Source organism: Hemibagrus wyckioides, linkage group LG01 (genome assembly GCF_019097595.1).
Source record: "Hemibagrus wyckioides isolate EC202008001 linkage group LG01, SWU_Hwy_1.0, whole genome shotgun sequence".
Lineage (NCBI taxonomy): Eukaryota > Metazoa > Chordata > Actinopteri > Siluriformes > Bagridae > Hemibagrus > Hemibagrus wyckioides.
This window is the reverse complement of record NC_080710.1, coordinates 2845316-2870779: the sequence shown is the minus strand read 5'-3', so window position 1 is coordinate 2870779 and position 25464 is coordinate 2845316. Positions and strand designations below refer to the sequence as shown.

The 25464-nt window shown below is 39.5% G+C and overlaps 1 long non-coding RNA gene across 1 annotated transcript in view; it reads left to right on the top strand.

Annotated features, from left to right (window-relative positions):
- The window catches only part of LOC131359254 (uncharacterized), a 33136-nt gene that overhangs the window by 2231 nt on the left and 5441 nt on the right, over window positions 1-25464 (top strand). The window contains exon 2 of the long non-coding RNA XR_009205766.1: window positions 5550-5801. This is a non-coding gene — a long non-coding RNA (uncharacterized LOC131359254). The remainder of the gene's footprint in view (window positions 1-5549; window positions 5802-25464) is intronic.

Here is a 25464-nt window from a genome sequence, read left to right as displayed (position 1 = left end):
TTTTACATTTCTGTGGGTCATGTGGTACAAATGAGACTCAGCCTCATGCCTCTCCCCTTAACCATGTCCTTTTTTTTCCCCAAACCTACACAATTCATACAGTAACCTGCTTAGCGATTAAAACTTTAAGTTTGTGGTCATGTAATTAGCGGATTTTCCAGATAACTCTGCTAACGCTAACAAGACCAGATTTGTTATCTACATCGCTAATCAATAGTGAGGAAAAAAAAGCTGTTACCATGCTTGTTTTTAGCTGATAGCCTGATGCTAGTCTTGAAGATTTTTTAAATTCACTAAAAATTGCTAAAATGCACAACCACAATCTACAATATTAGCTTAAAGAAAATGTTGTTAAAGTTTCTTGACGAAAGCTCGCAGGAATTTAGCGCCTAGCCACAGTGCTGAGGCGAGTCTGCAATGTTAGCATTACCGAGGTGAGTAAAGCTAACAGTGTTAGCTAATATCACTCTGCGCTACTAGCAGGTAGTTGCTAACAGGGTTCGTTTGGAAATGAAGGCAGTTTGTGAGAATAAATGAGGAAAAACTACCAAGTATTTTTACCCGCTAAACCACTATTTTATCTATTATTTTTTTTACCTCAGGAAAAGATTCGGCGGGAAAAAGTACCTGAAGGATTAAAGTATCATTTCAGTGCCTCTTCTCGGGTTCGTGTTGGTGGCGTAATTATCACCATGTTTCAAAATTGATCTGGGAAGACAGACGGGTTTATGTGAAAATTAATTTCAGCTTAGCGCTCTCTTACTCACACACACACACATTCAGTTCTCAGAAGGAGCTCAGAAACAAAAACACTTACCAGAAATCCAGAGGTTCCTCATCTGTGAAAGAAAAACCTTTTCCCGGATTAAATGACGCTAATAATCTGATCCCACTTTCCATGCCCAAGTCCAGGAGTCAGGCGTATTAAAGAGCTGGATCAGAGCATCTCCAAAACTGCAGCTCTTGTGGGGTGTTCCCGGTCTGCAGTGGTCAGTATCTATCAAAAGTGGTCCAAGGAAGGAACAATGGCGAACCGGCGACAGGGTCATGAGCGGTCAAGGCACATTGATGCACATGGGGAGAGAAGGCTGGCCCGTGTGATCTGATCCAACAGACGAGCTACTGTTTCTCAAATTACTGAAGAAGTTAATGCTGGTTCTGATAGAAAGGGGTCAGAATACACAGTGCAGGACAGGTCAGGACTGTCAGTGGGACCAACACAATATTAGGCAGGTGGTTGTAATATGCCTGATCAGAATGAATATATAAATATATATTACAGAGAGAGAGAGAGAGATAAACTAGGAGTATATACATTAGAATTATATTATACAGAGAAAATGTAAGAGTTGAGCAGAACTGCAAGTGTAGTAACACATGAGTATCTTAGTGGTGTATTGTAGAGTTCAGTAGATTTATGGCTATGGGGAAAAAACTGGCCCTGAACCTGCTGGTTCTGGTGCGGATGGACCTGTATGTTCTCCTGGACAGAAGGAGGTTGAACAGTTTGTGACTAGGGTGGGAGGAGTCTTTGATGATGTTGTGTGCCCTGTGCAGACATTTACTGTGGTAAAGAGACTCAATGGCAGGTAGTTGGGCGGTTTTCACAACGCTTTGGAGAGATTTTCTTTCACTGTGCCATACTACACTGTGATAAAGCTTGTCAAGATGCTCTCAATAATGCAGCAGTAAAAATGTTTAGCCTTCTCAGGAAGTAAAGATGCTGTTGCACCTTCCTAACCAGAGTTGACATGTTCAGATGGCAAGACAGATCCTCGGAGGGAACTTAAAGCTGGAGACACGCTCTACTTCAGACCCATTGTTGTAGATAGGGGAGTGTCTGCTGCTGTTAGTTTTCCTGAAGTCTACAATGATCGATGAAGATGTTGAAATTATGCCGTGGAACACAGTCATGGGTGAACAGGGAGTAGAACAGTGGGCTCAGCACACAGCCTTGTGGGACGCTGGTGTTCAGGATAAGGGTACAGACTGAGGTCTATTTGTTAGGTCCATAAATCCATAATCTATCTGCATATGGATGTGCAGTTACCCAGGTCACTGAGCTTAGTGAGTAGTTTACTAGGGACGACCATATTAAATGCAGAGCTGAAGTCAAAAGGACAAATGATGTATGTATTGTTATTATCCAGGTGGGTGAGAGCTAGATGAAGAGCAGTGGAAATGGCATCCTCTGTTGACCTGTTCGGATGGTTAACAAACAGGTTTGGGTCCAGTGTAGGTGAGAGACTCAGTATGAGGTGACCAAGAAGAACCAGCTTCTCAAAGCACTTCATAACAATGGGGGTGAGTGCAACAGTGGGGAAATCGTTCAGACATTCTGCAGATGAATGCTTGGGCACTGGTATAATAGTTGTAGTCTTCAGACATGTGGGAACAGTGGCCTGGGCCAGTGACAGGTTGAAAATGTTCAAGGTTGAAGACTTGCACCAGTTGGTCAGCACACGTCTGGGTATGCCATAAGGACCAACTGACTTGCGTCGATCTACGGTACTCAGTGCTGAGTGCAGCTCTGTCATAGAATGCTGATATTGGATGAACAACCGTGGAGCAGTCAGCATTCATGGTTTGGTCGAAGTGAGCAAAGAAGTGATTGAGCTAATCTGGGAGGAAGGCGTTGCTGGTTGGTAGAGACTGTATTGTAGGTTTGTGGTCAGTGATGGTCCGGATGCCTTTCAACATGGGGTGGAAGTGCTCCTCTGTGTGCAGTTTATGTGCATGCTTGGCTTTTATAATACCCCTTTTCAGGTTGGCCCTGGCTCTGCTGTAACCCTCTGCATCGCCAGACCTTAGAGTTCATCCATGGCTTCTGATTAGGAACGTGTTTGACAGTGATGACATTGTTAATACACATGTTGATATGGTCCAGTACAGATGATGTGTAGATGCTGATGTCTGTATGTGCACCTGAGGTAGCCTGTGAGGCAAACATTCTCCAGTCGGTGTCTTGTTGCTGTAGTGAGGAAATGCCAATCTCGGGCCATAACTTCACTGATGGTTTCACACCTTTGATAAGTAGCATGAACAAAGAGAGGTTATCAGACTGATCCAGTTTGGGGAGGGGAATGGCCCTGTGTAAACATGGTCCAGTGTGTTGTAACATATACATTTCTGCACAGTGAAATTCTTTCTTCGTATATCCCATCCTTGGGGGTTGGGGTCAGAGCACAGTGTCAGCCATGGGTGGGTTGGGCGCCTTGCTCAAGGGTCCAATGGTGGCAGCTTGGCAGCACTGGGGCTTGAACCCCGACCTTCTGGTCAATGACCCAGAGCCTTAACCACCTGTAGGTGGTGTCCCCTCTAGTACCGCATGAAACATGCTGATGAAATTTGGGGAGTACGTAAGTTGTATGATCGTAAGTTGGAGTGGTTGAAGTCCCCAGCAACAATAAATGCTCCACCAGGGTGTGCAGCCTGTTCCTTGCTGATAGCTACATGCAGTTTTTCCATAGCAGCCTTAGCATTAGCGTCTGTAGAGATGTATGCCGCAGTCACAACAATGGTTGAGAATTCTCTCGGTTAATTAAAGGGTCTGCATTTAATCATCAAATATTCCAGATGAGCTGACCAATGTCTTTTAATTACAGTCTAATCTGTCCACCATGATTTGATTCCACTGCTGATCTGTCTGTTGGAAAATGCTGTGTCATTCTAGCTCAACGGCCTGCTGGAAATGTTGTTGTCATGCCAATGTTTTTGCATTGTGTTTTCAGAGTCACAGTTCGTCCATTTTATTCACCAGAGATCGTACATTTGCAAGATAGATGCTTGGGAGCAATGTTCCATGAGGGTTTATCTTTAGCCTAGCTCTAATGCTGCCTTGCTTCCCCTGCCTTTGTTTACGCTCGCAGCGAGGGTGTTGCGCTCTCTCTGTCGGGTGAGCTGGAGCGAGATCCATGGTGTTTTGATGATTTCCTGAGGGAGTTGAACGATCTGTAAATTATCTATGCAAATATGACCTGTATGAGATATATGCGAGGCTATTCTGAGTGAATAAACTTGCAACTAGTAGAGAAATAACTAGTAAATCATGAAATCTGGGGAGACGCTGAGCCTAATATTGGTCTTAAACTAGTTTGTTATTTAGCCTTTGCTATAATGCTAGTTTGTGAGTTAGCCTTGTTTATCAGCTGGAATGCTTGCTATAACACTAGTTTGTGTGTTTGGTTGTTTATTAGTAATTCTAGTTTTGTTGTTACCTAATTTCCTGTGTTGCTAGTCAGAGAGTTAGCCGTGGTGTTTATTACAGTGCAGCGTACTCGCTTCTTCACCCTGAGGAAAGTTTTATCCGTTTCTGTTCTTCAGCTCCGCTCCAAATCCGGCCTGGGTCCGTGAAGCAGCCACATGCCTGAAAGTGAACAGAAGCAGAGGGTTTTATTCGAGCCCGTTCTTCTTCTTCCTTCTTTTCTTTCCCCCGTGTTCTTATAGCCTCCACATGTGCTAAAGAGGAGTCTGAATCCATCCCTCCATCCATCAGCACCGCCTCTATAGCGACCAGACGTCTCCCTCTGGGAGCCAAGCCGAGAGACTCGCCGAAAAAATTCAAGTCAAGCTTCATTAGCTTCTCATTACCTTCTGTGGAACGAGAGAGAGAGAGAGAGAGAGAGAGGAATTGTTGATGGTAAGCAGGCCATGGGAAAGCGAGACGAAATTCCCATCGGAGCGTGTGCACACTGAAGCATGCAGATCGTCCTGTGCGGCGGGAATTAACGTTTTATTTCCATCTCAGTAACACAATAATCCCGTCATTATGGCCATAGTTTAAAGTGGAATACGTTCTCGCCTCCCTCTCCGCCCACTCAATCTCCAGCCCTTCAACTGCAAGTGGCAACTTTTATAAACCTGTCATGTCACATTACTCTGTTAGAAATATAGATCGCCTTTTCACCTCTCTCTCTCTCTCTTTCTTTCTCCATCCCCCCCCCAACATGCTTTATTTTAATAATTCTCCTCCATCCTTCCAATCATCTTGTCTTCTCTGAGGTATAGACCAGATTAAAGAAAGATAATAAAATAAATAAATTGTTTTCTCTCACTGTTCATGCAGCCTGTCGACAGTCCTTCAGGATCGACGCTGGAGCTGAGACGCTAACATAGCTAACAAGTAATGGAAGCTTATAGCCTCTAGTTTAGAGCAGTGTAGGCCGTTGTGTCCTCATCAGGACCAAAGGACGTCCCGTATGTAGATTTTATACATAATAAAATCACGAACTCAAACAAAATCTCAAACATATGTGTGGGGGAGGGGGAGTCATGTAAAATGAATCGTATGAGAAAAAGAGAAATATCATGATTTGGCCATTTTTTTTACAGTTTTTTTTTTTTTTTTAACTTTTCAGACATAAGCAGCTGATATTTCCGAACATAACCAACTGTTTGCTCGGATTCGACAGAAAGTTTTAGATACTAGGAGTGTCTGATCCTCAGAGGGAATGGTTGTTGTAGAGCGGATGAATAACGTGAGCTGGGTAATGGGGACGATTCTGCTTCTGTGTGGTGATGGTGTTTAATAACCGGTGAAATGTCTGCAGTTTTGGCGGAAGGCGTTAATTGGAGGAGGCTGTATGTGGCGGCCCAGCGAGGGAGCACCAAAACCGGATTATCTCCTTAAGATGATCTCCAATATGGCTGCCAGTTCCTCACGGGTCAGCGGATATTCACAGCCTCCGTCATCTGCTGCCCGTCTCTACGCTGTGGGCTTCAGCCAACCGCCAATTAACCAGCCTGGAGCGCTAATGCATATGATTCAATTCAGCTGGAGCACAAAGGAGGAAATGAATACGGTAAAAGTTCCGAGAACAAAGTTCACAAAGAAAATCTGACCATCACACACGACGTTATTCTGTGTAGAAAAGTTTACACTGTGCTAGAAAGTAAACCTGCTTTTGTAACTGAGGTAACATCAGGATTTTGGATGTTACTGACTCACGTAGCACACTTTTGCAGATGCTAATTACTAATAAGATGATTATCTCGCAGCCTGTTAGCTACATTTTTTGATATTTAATCTCATTTTCAGTTCTAGTGACTGTCAGAAATGAGAATAATTAGCTAGCAGGCTGTGAGGCTAGTTTGTTTGTTTTTAATGAAATGATGGTATTTTTTATCTACTTCAGATGGTAATTGCTAATAAGATGATTAGCTAGCTAGGTTATAAGTTTTTTTTATGAAAGTTGTTTAGCTGTTATTTGGTAGCAGGGTGACACGCTGAATTTTTTGTTTTATCCCAGACATTAATCGCTAATCGTATATTACTTTAATAACATGATTAGTTTAAGGTTATTAGCTAGCTGTAACAGTTATTGCAGATGCTAATGGCTAACAGACTGATAACATGGCTGATGTTAGCCGCTAGCTAGCTATTTTACCGATTACGAAGTTATCTAGTGACTCTTGGAATTCAGTTTTTCTTTGCAGTTATTTCATTTCAAAATATTCGCGTGCTTATGTGAGAAAAGTAAGGAAAACGCTGTTGCTAGGCAACTAGGAAGAACGGTGACAAAATAAACGAGAGAAAATGATGGAGAAAATCAACATTTACCTCAGAAGAGCTGAAAATGACTCGGCATCAAATGCTAACCTAAATTTATATTCATTCATATATTACTATAATAATACTACTTATTCAGAAATGTATATAATATGTATATAATATGTATATATATGTATATAATAATAATAATAATAATAATAATAATAATAATAATAATAATAATAATAATCATTTAGGTAAAAAAAAACATACGATTGTAATGGAAAAACTTTAAAAAAAAATGTAAATATTTTGAAATTAATAAACTGAACACATCAAAATAAAAGAATCTTTTTTTTTTTACAAATATTTATGACAGAATGATTTTTTAAAAATATTGTATAAAAACAATCATTTAATGTGAACCATAATTACATATGAATTTAAATATATCAAATTAAATATTTAAAACATAAATAAAATATATTACATTGGAAGTTAGTTATATTTTATACTATATTTTATTAGTTAAATATTAAATTGTATTAAATAAATAAATATTAAATATAGAAATATGTTATTATACATAATATATTAAACTATAATTTTATAAATGATAAAAATTACTATAAATAGTTTTAATGTGAATAATTAAATATGAATGAAAAAATATTAAAATAATTACTGAAACCTTTTGTGTGCTAACATTTTTATTTTACATCAAACCTTTTTTTCACGTTATTCTGAAACTTTTGGCATCTCCACAGATAAGGCATCGTGCTCCGACGTTTCCCACATCCTCACGTCAGCCACACGTCAAGTGCCAGCTAGTTCTTCTTCTGCATTTTTAATAAAAGGCCGTCGTGCTGATAAACATTTTCTTAGCACTCCACAACGAGGTGAAGTTATCTTCCTAGCTGTAAATCTAAAGAAGGAAAAAAAACCTTTATTATCCCTTTGACTGATGATAAACAGACTCCATATTTGCATCAGCGCCAGGGAGCGGCTACTATCTGGAAACCCAGCGTGATTAATGAAAGTGGGATAGCTCGGATAGCAAACTTCCCGATAAAAAGTCTTCAAATAATAAATTGTGAGCATAGCATCCAAGGAGAAGAAAAAGAAGAAGAGGATGATGGTAATTCCTTTTTTTCTTCCGCGGATGAGATAATCTGGAGTCCGAGCGCCGGTTAGTGTTAGCATTGGCGGCAGGTGGAGGTGCTACGTAGCCGTATCATGCTAGGCCTTGTTTGGCTGACCTCCTTCTGTTCTGATTAGCCACAGGATAGAGAGAAAGAGAGGTAGAGGTGGGGGCTTCTTCTCCTCATGGTGGTGTAACAGGAGCTACTGTATTACTATCACCTGCAGCCCGGCACTGAAAGCTGAAGGAAATTGAAATGCCCAGAGAAGCCCGGCGGTAATTAATCATTTCTCTGTGAAGCCTGTCAAGATTCCTCCAGACGCCTCAATATTGCCGTCAGTTGCACCTCTGCCATCTGTAATTGTTTAAAACGGTAACCCGATCCTGGCGTGAGCTTCCCGCAGACTCAAGAAGCTCGTGCTAGCCGCCTGAAGACATCTTCCTTACAGCCAGGCTTTCCTTTTTCAACAGCGAAAGCTATTTTAACTAGCATAACAGTCACATTTTCAATGTTTCATCTTTTTCAATCCAGTATTGCTTGAAATTTCACAGATGTTGCTAGTACGATGGCTAATAGAAGCAACCTGACAGGATGGGAGACGATTTTAACTCGTTTGACTCTTTAATACATTTTCACTGCTAATGCTAGATAGCTAGCTAGCAAACATGAGCTGATGTTACCAGACATAATTTTGTGGATTTTAACTTGTATAACTTCATAATCTTTACTTGTCAGCTAGCAAACGTACACTAAATCTCAAAGTACAAGTGTACCTCAAAGTACAAGTGGTTTGTGTCAGTCCCAGTGAAAGAGGCGTGGCCTGTGTCTGTCAGACCCATTGAAGTGTGTGTGGCTTGTGTCTGTTAATCTAACTAAAGATAGTGTAGCCTCTTTGCCTCTCATTTCAAGCTAAGGAATGATGAAGGAGGTGTGGCCTGTGTCCATCAGTCTCAGTGAAAGAGGGGTGGCCTGTGTCCGTCAGTCCCAGTGAAGGAGGTGTGGCCTGTGTCTATCAGTCTCAGTGAAGGAAGGGTGGCCTGTGTCTATCAGTCTCAGTGAAGGAGGTGTGGCCTGTGTCCATCAGTCTCAGTGAAGGAAGGGTGGCCTGTGTCTATCAGTCTCACTAAAGGAGGTGTGGCCTGTGTCAGTCAGTCCCAGTGAAGAAGGCATGGCCTGTGTCCATCAGTTCCAGTCAGTCTCAGTGAAGGAGGCATGGACTATCAGTCCCAGTGAAGGAGGTGAGGCCTGTGTCCATCAGTTCCAGTCAGTCTCAGTGAAGGAGGCGTGGACTGTGTCAGTCAGTGACAGTAAAGGAGTTGTGGCCCATGTCTATCAGTTATAGTGAAAGAGGTGTGGCCTGTGTTAGTCAGTCTCGTTGAAGGAGGCGTGGCCTGTGTTAGTCAGTCTCAGTGCAGGAGGTGTGTCCTGTTTCAGTCAGTCTTAGTGAAGTAGGTGTGGCTGCTTTGCCATTTAAGAAGGCATATTCTGGCTTTCTGTTCCAGTGAAGGAGGTGTGGCCTGTGTCTATTAGTCTCAGTGAACCAGGCGTGGCTTTCTTTGTGCCAAAAAACTAAGCATTTGTGTTTGGGTTAAACCTGAAATCTTCTGTACCAGAAAACCGCAGACAGATGCTTTAAATGAAGAAACTATGAAATCTACTGCACTGAACTATTTCAAATAATATTTTTAATTGCATCTTTTAGAAAATATAGCAAACAGAGCCGTTACGGGTTTAGGAACACTTTTAAAAATGACAAAGCGCAGCTTTAATGACAGCCCACTAACAGACTGTTTCTGCCATCTGTAAGCGTGTGCTATGTTCATTTATTTATCATAAGGAGCTCGGTCTCGGGCCAGGTTTCTCAATAGCGGCCCCCGTGAGACGCCTCGCGTAATTTCCATTAACCGGCTCAATGCAAATCTTTCACTTTTCGTCCATTGGGACATTGGCACTGACGGGCATTCGCTTACAGGAACAGATGTCCAAGAAATATCATCTCCTCCAGCGAGCCAGACCATGACAAGCAAAGACGTTTCTGTTGTTTCGGGGTTTTTTTTGTATTTTTTCTACAATTCTACGGAAGATACATTTGCCTTTTTTATTGTGCATGAATTTGTTTTATTTGCTCAGCTGCTTCCCTGAAATAAACACGACCAGAAAAAAAAAACATGGTAAAAATACATGGCTTATCGGAGGCGTTATGGAGTTTGTGATGTGTTAAAGCTACTTTATTTGGAGAAGGAGATCTATTGGTTGTTACACAAAGGCTAAAGGAAGCGTCTTCTCCTGCTAATGAGTAATTTCGGAGGCTGGTCTTGTGTCGTAGGAAATAGAGAGAAGGAGAGATAGAGAGAGAGAGAGAGAGAGAGAGAGAGAGAGAGAAAGAGAGATCTCTCTCTGTCTCTCTCTCCCTCCTCTCTGCACCGCTGAGATTAACAACAAAGGCGCTCAATTAATCCGTTTGAAGTGACATGGAATTTGAATACAAAAAAAAGACAAAGAGCGAACGACAAACGAGGTTTTTATTCGGCTGTGCAGCGAAAAAGATAGAGAGCGAGAGCGAAATTAATTGACCTCCCTGTTTGCAATTAAGTGCAAAAAAATAAGCAATAAGACATTCTGGCAGGGTGAAAGATGAAGTCAAAAGAGAGAGAGAGAGAGAGAGAGAGAGAGAGAGGGACTACATGGCCCTGGAGCACTACATGCTAATCAACAAATTCTATTTGTTTATTTCCTGACAGCTACGTCCCCGTATGCTAAATCACTGCCTGTTTAAAGCAGCAAAAGGAAATGATGCTCCAGTGCTAATGCTCACTAATTCACTTACTTCTGAATGAATGCTGGGCAACAGAGATTAGCTGTAGCGGCAGAACTAGCAAAAAAAACGCCCGCAGTATTGCATGCTAATCAACGTGTGCTATTTGTTTCTTTTCTGAAAGCTTTGCAATTCGAACTCATAGCTTAGATGAAAAGGAAAGGCGAAAAAAAATGCTGAAGCGCTAACCCGCAGTCATTTATTTCATGCTTAGCTAAGTCATTACAGCTAGCGTTTTAATCTCTTAAATACAACATGCGCTAATCAAACCTAAATCTAAATACTAACTTTGAATAATTGCTGTAGCACTGAAACTCCCACTTGCATGGCCCAGAAATGAGTCACATCTTCTGTGTTTCTGAAGTTCATTCTGTAGTCAACGATGGATGAAAACGATGGCTAGCACGACTTATAGGTTAGCAGCCAGGACATAGCTAGTCCTGGCTCAAGGATCGTATTTGGATATATGAGTGAAAATCTTAGGTGTTTAAACAAAAGTGTGTCAGATAAACAACACAAATTATATAGCTAGCTGGCTAGAAATGACTGAGGGGTCAGTAAAGCAGCTACAAATAAATGTACAACTAACTACAATTAGTTTCAAAGATTGCTTCACGGACATGAAACTAACTCGCTCAACACCGCTCGTGAAACTAACTCGCTCAAGTGTTTTAATAGTTTAAAGCGTCTGTATACAATTTTCCATCCGGGAAATGACATCAACAATAAAAACACAGATGCTCAGTTCCGTCACTTTTTTATTAAAAATAACTTAAAAAAACACATCTGGCTCGTTTCTCCATTTTAAAGTGTCTGTCTGGATTTTTCTGGCCCAGAAAATATACTCATCCCAATGAGCAACGATATTTTAAAAAAGGACATTTTTGTGTCAACACCCTGATTCCTGAGTACCGCTAGCATCCCACATTAGCATGTTTAAAAAAAAAAAAAAGTGGAGAAAGGCTGCACAGCTTTGTTTAGATAAATAATTAGCAGCTTCAGACGTGGGGGAGATGAAAGGCGGCCGTCGTACCTCCCACGTTTTCCACTTTGTCTGTTCCTGTAGTGACATGAGTGTACTTCTCAGGATCACATTGAGACTCTAATCCACCTTTAGCCTTAAAAACACCGCAGGACATTTTAATGACTGTTTGCCGGAGACGTAAAGCCGGCATGCAGCTCCGAGTCGAGCTGGAGATTAGACTTGGACGTCCATCAAGGAACGCCTGCATTTCATCTCGGCATTAGTGTGTGTATGATGTGAACAAATCCTCGATGGGAAAAGATGGCTGTGTGAGCTGGTGCATTTCGTTCTTTTCTCTGAAGTGGGTTTGTTCAACCAAGCAGTGAGACAATTTAAAAAAAAAAAATCATATCTAAAGACATCGCTGTCATAGCGATCGCATTTAGCATTGCTAGCAGTACACAAGACTTCCATCCATGCCAGGAATGTGGTCTGTCTATTAAAGGTGCCGTTGGTTATTAAGTTAAACGTGTTCCTAAACCTGTATAAAGTACATAGTATAACAAAAAACCTTCAAATATCGTGACTTGCCGTTTTGCTGTGCAATAGATCAAACTAGTTCCCTCCTTTAAAGCATCAGTCTGCACATTTCCAGCCCAGAAATTATGTTCTACAAGAATTTCCAAAGCTAGACAAATTGAAGCCAATTTATCAGATAGCATGACCCACAGATTAGCTAATCCTAAGATAATAGTTTTTATGCTAACTTGTTTGCTAACCTGCTTAAACAGTATAAATTTACGCTAGTTAGAATACTTTAATATTTTTGTTTGGAAGTATGACTAGCATGGTGCATAAATTAATCGTCAGTGTTACCTTCCTTTAGGAAAGGAAGAGGAAGAAATGTCTGGCTAGTCAACAATGTCTTAGAGATCAGTGATGCTAAACTCTTATTTAGTTACATAATGCCTATTGCCCTGACTAGTTGGCTAACCGATGAGATCTTGGACCCTGCTTCGGAGGTTTACACGGAACTCAGGAAGTTTTTGTCCTGGCGTTTATTAAGTGCCTCTAATGAGTCCCTGATGGACGGAGTGAAAACGTCCTAACAGAATCGTCACGAGTGCCTCAGGTGAGTTAATTATTCTCTTCACCCACTCGGCTGCACATCCATAATGATTATTAACAAGCTTAAAACACTTGAGGACCTCGGGGAGCTTTTCGGAGTAACAACCCGCAGCATGAGTGAGAGAGAGAGAGAGAGAGAGAGCGAAAGAGAGAGAGGAAAGAATGAGGAGGGAGGGAAGACTAGACGGGGGAAATCATTATGCTAATGACGGTGCAATAATGTTTGCAGTGGCACAGTGGCCGTAGATCTCCGGTGGGAGCTGGGGGGTCACGCTGTCTCTCTCTCAGCTGGAGAGCTCGGAGGAGGAGAGCAGCCGATTGAAGATGATTAAAGAACGCTGATGCATGGATCCCCCTGCTCCTTTTGAGAGCCTAACGACGGGATAATGCCAAGTTTAGCACAATCTGCTCCACACATTTTTCCTCTTCACAGAATTTTGAATGAACAGATTAGCGGACCGGAACAATATGACGTGGTGACAGCTGTTTGCTGGCTGCTTTGTATTAGTGTACCTATGTCATTTGGCTATATTTATGTTGCTTCAAATATAGCCAAAGGTCTTGTTTTTCCTAGACTTTGTATTTCCAGAGACTAATGTCCCCAATGGTCTCAATTTTAAGGCTCTATATTGTCCGAGCCCAATAATCCCAGGACCCTGTATGCCTGGGGCACTATATTCCTACAGCATTATGCTCTCTGGGATCTGTTTTTTTATGGAGCCATATCTTCCCAGGACCCCATATTTTCAAGGCCCTATATTTCCAAGGACATATCCAGAGTCCTGTGTTCCTTAAGCCCTATGATTCCAAAGCTCCATGTTCCTAGGACACAACATTTACAGGTCCATATGATTTCAAGACCTTATATTCCTAGGTCTATATCTTCCAATGGTTACACATAAATAGATCTCTATATTCCCAAGCCTAGACATTTCTAGTTATGGAAATTCCCAAGTCTATAAATTCCCAAGGGATACTCATTAACAGGACTCTATTTTCTCAGGTCTGTGGTATAGTGCTTCCGATCCCACACACTATACCTTCCCAGGTCTCTATTTTCCCAAGGGATACATGTACCCAGAACCCTATAATCCAAGTCTTCTACGTTCCCAGTGCCTATACAATCCCGGGTCTGTATTTTCCCAAGGGAGACACATTCCTGAGACCCTAAACTCCTAGTTTTCTCTGGTCCCAGGCCTATATATTCTCAAGTCTCCAGTTTCCCAAGGGAGATAAATTACTGGATGCTATATGTACCCAAGGCCCATACATTCCGTCATCCCTATTTTCCCCAAGGGATACACATATCTAAAACCTTATAATCCAAAACCTTCCCAACAGGTAAACCTTTACAGGTTTCTCAAGTAATGCACATCACATAATACACTTAAGATACTAGAGTCTCAGTGTCCACACGTTGCCAGATCTGTATCTTCTTAGAGGTTACACATTTGCTGCATTCCCTGGTCTGTATGTTTCCTAGGTTATGCCCATTCCTAGGACTCTATATTCCCAGGTTTTTATGTTCCAAAGAGCTATTCCCAGGACCCTTTATTCCCAGAATTAAACTATATGTTCCCAAGGGCTACACAATTCCAATACCCTATATTCCCAGTCCCAGACCCCTACATTTCAAGAGCCCTATATTCCCTCGACCACATACTCCCACTTTCAGCACTTTTGCATATTCCCAAAGACCTATGTGCCCAGTCTTAGTGCCATGCATTCTCAGAACCCCATATTCCCCGAGGCCATATGGTCCTAGAGTCTGATATTCCCAAAGCTTAGTGATCCTTATGTTTATTGTTCCCTTAGTATGATACCTAAAAGGAAGTTCCTAAGGATAAGGATTCCTGACGTTATGGGATTTCTTCACCAAACATGGGTAACTTTGATGCTTATTAGATTTCACTTTTCAGATTCTAATCTAACATATGTAACTAGTAGAATTTTAGTAAGGATTTACAATTTTAAGAATTAAAGTTAAGATAATGTAGAAGCAAGGCAACACAGGGGAAAAGCTGGCATATCAAATATTTTAAACATCATATAGATGGTTTCATTTACTGACACTAGACATCTAGCTCTCTGTATTACGCACACACACACACACACACACAGTCTGTGTGGCCTATAGTCATTATTACACCGTGAGTAATTATCTAATAACCCCCTGTAAAGGAGCGTAACTTTCTAATCTGCTCATAATTAGCATTTCAATGATCCTGGTGCTAATAACCGACCTTCAGCAACTCTGGCCCGATCTTAATTAAGCCCTAATATCTCCATTATCACTACACAGGAAACTAGGCATGACCGAACGCAACGGGTCTCAGGTACGCTAATTTGGGGAGCAATTATCTCTTTGTGTAAAGAGATTTAGCCGATTAGCCGCACGATTTCACACGGTTTTCGAGAAATTCTGCCGCAGAAAGACTTCAATCACTTTTCAGCTCTACCTCCTTAAATAAAATGAGAGCGTGTGGGGGAACGTGCAGCAGGGCTCGGCACAAAAACTATCTCCTGTTCCCTGTTTTCTGCATTAGGGCAATATTCCGTACAGTCACCGGGACTGTCACCGAGCTCGGCTCGGTTGAATTCCCAGGTGATGAGTATTACACCACAGCGCTGCCGAATTCTGGATTCTGATTGGTCAGAAGGTGTTGATTTATTTTCCTTCAATATTTGAGATGCCAAAAGTAGCACAAACCACCGCTTCTGATCCCAGAATGAAATATGCGGCAGTGTGTATATCTGGGACGATTGCGGATGCCGGCCTTCTTTTTATTTGGTTATGACATCATTATTATTAATATAATCCTATACCAAGCCCTTTAGCTTGGCTCTTTCATTTCTGTGATAACAACATTCCGCTTCCTTTTGGTGCCTGTTTTGCTATGAAAATAATTAAACATTAGCCATGTGTGAGTTTATTTATTATTTATGTTAGTGATAGACACACTGTTTTGTGGTTAAAAAAAGGCAGCTATTATCAACTAGCTATTATTCACCTTTCCTGTATAGAGAAGAGGCTGTATTTAAATGAAGGAACCTTTTCACACACACAGAGGAGGCTATAATGGCGAGCTTAGCATAACTTCCACCTGATTTCCAATGCAAATATTAGCGAGCGCTTCGGCGTGCGCCGCTAGATTACGCCTTATCCCTCTTGCGCACCGCACGATTCTTTACGCTCTGGAAACATTTTAGCTTATCAGCGAGACGCAACGATCAACACTCCACATCCTCAGTCCCCCAGAGACTTCAAGAGGAGTCACATCAACAGTCTCTCTCACACACACACACACAATACACGCACACACACAGACGTTCACGCTCGACTAAACTTTAGCCACCCGTGCTTTGCGCCACATACAGAGCTAAATCCGTAAATTAAACATTGTAATTGCTGTAAGTGTAACCGTCAAACGGCGAATTACAAAGGACCCATGAATGCGCTGCGTCTCTTAATAACACATTATGTGGCTTTGTTTTTGTAATGAAAAACAGAGGATGAAAAGATACTACTTAGCATAATAATTTCCTGTTTGGTTCATTTTTTTCTCAAGCGCTAATCTGCTTCAGTATCATCCAAGCAGCAGCAGCTTGTGCACAAAACATTCATTTTATTTCCCTAATGCTAAAGAAAGACAGCACGGTGCCACTTTTACTTGATACTGATAGTGAAACCTTGAATATCGGCCGATGGTAATGTATTTTCTTAAAAAGACAAAGTTTTAAAAATGATTTTTCTCTTGAACTAATTGTAAAAATTGCTGCAAAATTAGCTATATAGCTAAAAAGCACAAAAATGACTTATTATATAATTAAATAAAATATAATGTATAAACATAAATTCATCCTAACAAAAAAAATATTAATTTTATATTATGTTTATAAAAACATATTTTTAAATATTTTATAAAAAAATATATTTTTTCAAATATTTCTAATGATTTTTTTTGTTCACATCCGATTCCATTCGATCCATTCCTCTGATATCTGATTAGAAAAGCCTTTATTCTTGTCATTATAGAATAATGGAATGTTCAGAGAAACGTGTGTGTGTGTGTTTGTGTGTTATTGTGTTAGCCCGTCAGGTGTATAGCCTTTTCTTTAGGGAAATAGGACTTCCACTCATCTGGCTTTAAGAACAGCAGGTGCGTCTCGTCTCCTTCCTCATCCCCGCCTCAGGATATGTGTGTTTGTGTGTGTGTGTGTGTGTGTGTGTGAGCCAACTCATAAATAGGGTTCAGTAACCCCCAGCATCCCACATATGGGCCCAGTTTTACAGCCATCACACAAACCTCTGTACAATACCCCACTACACCCTGATGATCGAGTTTAACGGCATATTGTTAGCATTGCTGTGTTTCTGTTGCGACGAAACAGCCGAAGGTTTATGCTATGTTTTCGAATTTTAACTCTACAACACCTCTGTGGTTGTCGCTATGGGGGCATGTTTATGACATTGATTTAAAAATTATATCAAAGTTACAGTGCTGTAAATATCTACACCGTTTGCTATCTAGCTTTGTCAATTTCACAAGCTAGTGTTAAGATGTATAAAATCCCAACGTTTTCCATAAAGTTTTATAATACCGGCAGCTCATTTGACGTAAAATACCTCAAACAACATTAGAAAACTCAGCAAATATGATTTAATAGCTTCGACATGAACACAGAGGTGCTGTGATGCAGTGTTGGCTGTTTTCCAACACAGTAGCGCATATTTAATTCATGCTAATTAACTAAATACATTTAATTCCTGCTGGGATTTTTTAGTAATATATTTATCATCATTTCTAAGGTAAATGTTGATGTTCTGGATAGTTTGGGCTTATTCCCCATGTCACTGAGCCTTCACACTGCGATTTAGCAGCATTAAATAGCTAGCTGCTACACAGTTTTAGTCAAATAAAATTTCTTTAGTATTTTCTTACAATTTCACCAATACATCTGATGTAAACATTGACGTTCCACATAGTTTTATTTTGTTTCCATGGCTACTGTGTCTTTACACTGACATAATGGCTATACATAAGCTAACCGAATCAGTATTTTACTTTTAAATATTGTCGTTATTAGTTGGTCAAATATGTGTTTTTCCATCACATCTGAGGTAAATGTTGATGCTGCCAGTGGTTCTGTCTTGTTTCCATGCTCACTGTGTCTTTAGACTGTCTTTATAAGACATTTTGTTGACATGCTAGGTGGCTAAATCGTAATTTATTAAGTCATATAATAACTTTCTTAGCATTTCTTTACTATTTTACCACCACATCTGGGGTAAATGTTGATGTTTGCGATTGTTTTGTGTCATTTTCATTGTCCCTGTGCTCTTACTTTACTTTAGTTCATCATAATTTTACTCATACAGACTTTATTTGTTAATATTTCACTAATATATGTGGTAAATGTTGAACTTATTAATTATTCTGTCTCTTTTTCACCATTTGTGTGAGATCTAATGACTAAGTGATAGCTATTTACTAAAGTCTTTTAATGTTTTAGTATTCTACCAAGACATCTGATGTAAATGTTGCTCTTCCAGAAGGTTCTACCAGATTTTTATCATCTCTGTGCCTTATAAGAGATTTAATGGCTACATGCCAGTTAAAAAAAAATATGAAATTGACTTGCATACTGTCTTAATTTTTTTGTTTAATTTTAGGCATTTTAGTGCCATTTCTGAGGTAAAAGTTTGTGTTGTGAATAGCTTTGTCGTGTTTTTACTGTCACTGTGCTTTTACACTGTTTACACTGTAACGTAGCTAGCTACATCATCATTTTTGTCAGGCTTTTCTTAACATTTTCTCTCTACATTTTCACCGTGTAAATGCTGATCATTCTTTATTAGTGACTTAAATGTCAATCTGCATTTATACTGTCATTGCAAGATATGTAATGGCTACATGCTAGTTAGCACAAATAGCATAGTTTTGCTAGTGGAACATTTTTCTAGTATTTTTATGTTAACATTCCTGATGGTTCTGTCATTTCCATTGTCTTTTAAATAGTTTGTGAAAGAGCACAAACTAACAAGATAAATCATGATCATTTCACAACTAGCAACAGTGTTCTGCACATTTTAAACGTTTTTGTTGTGTATTGTGGGGAATATGGGAAATACTCGGTACCTTGGCAACCAAATAAGACTTTTTAATATATTTTTTGGTGGAAATAGCTGATGTTCTCCTCAAACAAGCTGGTCAGAAACCTTAGCGTTGTGGACACCGCTTTCATCCCAGGCGTAGCTAAAAGCCTTATCTAAAAAGCTCTACCCCATGCGGTTGACATATGAGCTTTTCACTTTTAATATGACTTTTCCCGTCTGCTTTTATTTTTGTTCTGCAGCTTTTATAGACTGTAGCGAATGTTTAAGTGTGTGTTGTCAGAAAGAGAGACGTATTACACTTCCTTTATTTTTAGCTGTGGCGCCACCAGCACTGTTTACACGCCGCTGTCAGAAGAACGCTTAACGAAAGTGTGTGTGTGTGTGTGTGTTTCAAGCCAATAAGTACTTCTTCCAGGTGTGAGGTGTTTCATACTCCCCGAGTCCGCCTCCGGTTAGCTCACGGCAAACACACACACCTTTAGACAATAAAGCATCCGTCATTTCTGTTTATCTGTGAAACTTCAGCTTCTTTGTGCCGAGCGCCGTTTGAACACCGGGATGTGTTTGTTGCGTTGGTGATTTTTTTTTTTTTTTCCCCACAGCCGGTTATTTATTTTCTTTCTTTCTTTCTTTTCTATTTCAGGTCTCAAAAACTTGCTGCACTGCTACCTACAATATGTTTCATGTAAAATAAATAAATAAATAAACTGTAATTCAGAGATATTTGGCGTTAATAAAATACATTAACGTTAAATGTTCTTTAAGGAAAAGCAGCAAATTAGCCTCATCCTAGCATATCCCATTGAGGCTAGCTAGCTAGTCTTCGCTAGCTTATTAAACCTTTAAGCTGTAAACATTTATAATTTGACAACGTATAAAAATTTAGAAAATCTAAATTTTAAAATCAATTTTCCAAGTTTATCCAAGAGGCATTTCAGAAGATTGACATATTAAAAACTAATGAAATGAAATGAAATGAAATTAAATAATAAACTCCCTAAAACATCACATTTAAAAAAAGAAACTTTTTATAACAAGGATTGATTTGAAGAGAATTAAAAGAGAAATTATTACAATTAAACTTTTAAACAATTAAACTGTTGCTAAATTTACTTATCGAGCTAGTGATGTTTATTAATTTTAAGAAATAAAAATAGTCATTGTTCAGCAGCTTTCTTGTCCTGAGTATTCTTGTTAAAACCAATTTTACATGCTCTACTCACTACACTTTGATTCTTGTCAAAAAGATGCAGATGCTACATGCTAATATTTACCAGGCCACCAAGCATGTTGCTATGAAATAATTCAGTAGCTAATATAACTGCTTGTTGCTGTTGGTTTATTTAAAAAAAAAAAAAAGTGCAAATATCACAGCGAATAACGTGTCAGAAATGATTCCTTTTATTTCTGAGAGGGTCTCGTGAGCGGCGCTTTGTCTTCCTCAGCTCACTGAACAGGTCAGCCAGAGGTCAGGAAAGAGGGAGAGAGAGAGAGAGAGAGAGAGAAAGGAAGAGTGTGATACAGAGGTTTAAACAAATAAAGACGAGTCTGAACTCGTAATTTAGTGAATTTTAATGTTACTAACACTACTATTTAATGTTACTTTTAATGTTACTTTAACATACAGAACATTTTTTTAAACATAAAAACAACAAATAAAACATTAGCATATGGTCAAAATGCTAGTTTTGAGGAATATATTAGCCATACACTAGCTTGCGGGACCAGCTGCGTAGCACTGTTATGCTCATATAATTTTGTAATATAGAATTATTTTCCTGTTAACATTATGCTAATCAAAATAGCTAGCAAAAATGAGGCAAAGATTAAAGTTAATATACTGCACCTAATGATTAGCAGACTGTTCGACTAATAGAAGTGTTATTGCAGGAACGTTGACTCATTTTAAAATAGAGGATTTGAACGTTTTCCCAAGCTAACTAGCAAATCTGTGGATGCTATTAATCATGATTTGAGTTTAGGAACTGAGAAGTTAATTACGAACTAGCTTAGCCACACGCTTAAAGTGTCTCAGGTGTATAAGGAATTGTTGCCAGGAGCACGATATCGACTGATTAAAAGCCTTCTCGCTTTCATTGAATCGGGAGAGACTTGGCCTGTTTAGCCAAATTAGCAAATTAGCCTGAAAGAAAAAGAAAGAAAAGTTTACACTAACTCTTTAGAAGTGCGATGGAATTCTCGGAGAAAAAAAGCAAACACTAACTCGAATCTGTTTTTAAATGATTTTTTTTTTCCTGGGCGTCAAACGTATACAGTCGCTCACCTCACCGTCTCGGAAATGAAAGGAGCGAGAAGGAAACGAAAAAGGAGAGAGCGTCGTCTTGCTAACTTTCATCCTGTAGCTTTCAGGGCTGTGCGTTTATTGTTTCTGCTGCCGAATCAAAGGAAAAGTGAAACTTAATATTTTTGATTTCTGCACTGTTAGCCATCTGTTACTGTACGTCTCGAATACCGCGTTGCAATTCTCAGAGGCGGCCCGCTTTGCCTGATTTTCTCTCTCGCTTATTCCGCAGTCAGTCATGAAAATGTGGCTCCTTCGTAGCGCGAGAGCTTCATCACAGCACTCAAGCGAGCGCTATTCCGCCACGCTAGCGGCCGTTTAAAGCTGCGTTTCGACTGAATGAACCTTAAAAGGAGGCGATTTTGCATTTAAAAGGACAGTGAATATATTTTGCACCCTAAAAGAAGAAAAACCACCACAGGATTTGGACAGCAGCCACATAAATGATATGAAACCGAGCGCTAATAAATCACACGGCCTTCAGTTAGCCTCTTTCACTCTAAACGCCTGGCATTACCACAAATAAATATTACTCGGAATATATAGCCTGTCATTCCTCTGTACTATGGTTATGAGCTCAGGAATAATTGAATGGCTGTCGATTAGCATTGGAGCAACCGTTTAGTGTGTGTGTGTGTGTGTGTGTGTGTGTGTTGCTTATAAGAGCCACTTATTTTGATGAGCAATAGCTCAAAAAAAGCCCTTAAAATGTCCTTAGCAAATGCGGAGAGAAACCCTGTCCATAATCCTTTCACCTCTAGAACAAAACGAACAAAACGCTAACACGATAAATGGCTTAGAATGTTAGCGATCCTGTGGTAAAAGTTATTATATGGTTCTTTTTAGTGTTTATTTAGCATATTAACCAACACATCTCAGGTGAATGTTGATGTCTTGTTGCCATGGTTACTGTGCCTTCACATTGTCTAAGTGAGATTTTATGGCTAATGTCCTAGCTAGCTAAATCCGAATTTTAGTATTTTCTAGATTGTTTGTTTGTTTTTTCATATATAACCGGCATATCTGAGGTAAATGTTGAAGTTTCTGTCGTATTTTCACCACCACTGAGACTTTACCCACTGATTTAATATCTGCATGCTAGCAAGCTGAACTCTACGTTATGCATATGATCTTCCCTTGGTCATTTTCAAACATTTCTAAAGGTAAAAATGTAAATTTTGTTTTCACTTTCTGAAACTTTCTCATACATTGTATAAATACTAGGTTACAGCAACATGCTAAAATTGCTAGATAAAGTCCTTTATTTCATTTTTACTGATTTACAAACACATCTGAGGTAAATGTTTTTTTGTTTGGTTTAGTTTTTCGGTACATAACCAGCACATCGGAGGTAAATTTTGATATTTCTGTCTTATTTTCACCACTACTGTGACTTTTACACACTCATTTAAAGGCTGCATGCTAGCAAGCTAAACTCTACGTTATGCTCTTGATCTTCTCTTGGTCATTGTCCAACATTTCTGAGGTAAAAAATGGATGCTAATGCAAGAAAAGTTTTAGCATATTGGCATGTTTTGTGGTAAAAATTATAATGATAAAATGATTTTAGTGTTTTAGTTCCTCGATGATCTGGACGAGGTTTTATGCCACATGAACATTCCTTCAGATTAAAAACTTGAAGGAATACTAACTGCTAACTCAGCCCCTTTATTTGTTTTTCTCCTCGTTGCTTCGACCAAACGCAAAGTCGTTAGCTAAAAAGGGTTGTGTGTTATGATTTCAAAGCTGATCGAGAGAGAGAGAGTTCATCCAGATTCCTTGTCTGAGTCATGACTGGTTTTGCGTGACCTTAGCGTTATTCCTCCTCTAGTTCTTTGCAAACTCTGGGCTTTTTTTCCCTCTCTCTCTTTTTTTTTCCTCTTTGTGAAAGACTCCAGGCTTTCTGTCTCTGAACAAAACTCAGCAAATTGGTTCCTGAGGTTCATCCCTCTTTTTTTGAAGCTCCCTCACCTGGGACGAGAGGAAGAATTGCCTTGCAGGCTCAAACTGCAAGCTGCGCTTTCTTTCTCTCTTCCATCTGATCCGCTAGCGCGCTCTCATGCGATTTCAACCGTCTTTTCCCTGAACGTCAAGAAGAAACAAAAAAACCTGAGTGAGAAAACATGCAGCCTTCCTCACACATTAAAAAAAAAATAACTTAGTGACATTCCACTCATGCTTTCTGACTTGTTTGGTCATTTTGTAAAGCACGTTGCAACACATTAGCATCATTTCTCTGTGATTTAGCGCTCAGCAAAGGCAGCCGTGGCCTAGCGTAAAGTGACTCTACAATCAATAATTCATTACCGTGGCACAGAAATTGACAAAAAATACACACGTGGAAATGTCAAGTCCGGAGGTCGAGTTTGAGAAATAGTTTTCATTTTAGAATTTTCCGCTTATCGTAGACGGATAGAGATTTCTTGATCAGATTAGCCGTTTCTGTTGGAAGCGAATAACTAACGATGTAGTCCCAAAATGTTACTGTTCTAAACTTAGACACATTTATATTTAAAATTGTTGCTAAAAGTTGCTAATGCTATGGAGAATTAGCGCATATTTCTCAGGTCATTTTAGCACCCTAGATTTCCTGAATTTTTTTTATTGTAAACATTACATTTATTAATAATATTGCAAAATGTTAAATTATTTTAATATTAACATTAGAATCTCTGTTTTTTTTAAATGAAACAGATGTCTGCTAAATATTTTTTTCATATTTGTTTTTGTATTTAATCATTGTTTTTTATTTAAATTTATTATTTATTTCACTACCACAAATTAAGACGTCTCTTTATGACCCATTTTACTTCATAAAACAGTCTTGTGTTGAATATAAATAATATTCCTCGTTAAATGATGAATATGGTTAGCATATTATTAGCTAGCATCACATTGTAAACATAGCATTACTAGATATGCTACATAGATAACCAGATATCAGATGGCAAACACACGACTGTTCAGGTGGTAAAAATTTAACCAGACCACAATTGCTAGACTGGTGTGATCGACGCTAGCTACAAATTTGTTCAGGCAGAGTAACATTGGAAATGTGATAAAGCTGTAAAGTGATAAAATGATCATTTTCTTTCTAGCTAGCACAACAGCTAGTGTTTTATAGCTAAGGGATGATTGACAGAAACAGATCCTTCTGGAATGTTCTGGAATATTTTTTTGTTTTTAATATAGAGACAAGATGAAGGCACAATAACAGTGGAAAGGACACGGATCCTTCTGGAACATCAGGTGTGTTGTGAGCTAGGTGTGAGCTAGGTGTGTTGTGAGTTTCTGAGTAAAGAAACAAAGACACAAAATTAAAACTTTGTTTGATTAAAATTGAGATTTAGCTAGCTACCTAGCTTAACTACTAGCCCTAGCTGCTTAATGGTACATTAGAAAAGACACAGATTCTTCTGAAACATCAGCATTATCCTCAGGTATGTTGTGAGTTACTGAGTAAAGACCTTAAAGCACTTCACAGAAAACTGATGACAGTTTGCAAATGATAAAATGCAAAAACTTAAATGATAGTTGCGTTATAAATGAGTCAGTTCTGTCTGGAATCTTGACGTTTTATTAAGTCAGAAGGTTGTTTGATTAAGATTGTTAGCTAGCACTTAGCCATAGCCACATAATGGCACACCAGAAAGGACACAGATTCTTCTGGAACGTCAACATTTTCCTCAGGTGTGTTGGTGAATTATTAAGTAAAGATTTCTCATAATTAATATTAGCATTCAGCTAGCTATCCACATAGCGGTTTATGGTTTTTATCAAGATGGTAAAAAAGATACGGATCTTTCTGGCATTGTCCTCGGGCATGTAAGTAAAGCTATTAAAATGGCTCCAAAAATAACGATACAGAGCGATAGACTCCTGACTACCCGAAGTTCTCCTGAGCAGCAACGTGTCACAGCTCACTCATCCTCCCGAGTCCTAAACTCCAGCAGAGTAAGCCGTTAGCGAGCGCGCTAGAATCTTCTCGGCGCGGCCACGTAGCCAACATCCTGCACTTTTCTTTTCCTGCTCCAACTTCCTGGAAGCAGCAACTCAAACAGTTTGTAGAAACTTTGACAAGCACGGAGGGAAAACTGGGATATGATCTCGTTATATTTTGGCTTCTCACAACCCTGACCAGGCGAGTTCGAGCCTGCGCTGGCTGAGCAACGGCGAATACGCGGAGATTGCGAGACGTCCTGGAAGGAAGCGAGTAGGCCGAGGAGAATGTTCCAGCAACGGATTTGTTTTTAAAGAAGTGCGCAATTTTTTTTTGTGACGCCGAAATTTTTAATCTCACAACTTTGAATGGTTAAGCTCTCTGACAGATTATGGTATTGTGTACGTCTGAAAGAGGAAGAGGAGGAAAAAAAAGGACCAGTGTTTACGCCGCAGTGCCAGTTGGGACGTCACACATTGTGAGGGAAATAAATAAAAAGTAGAAAAGTTACACAGCCTACTTCCTCCCAATTAAAGCAACGCCTCAGAGCTTAGCTTCTTCCTTC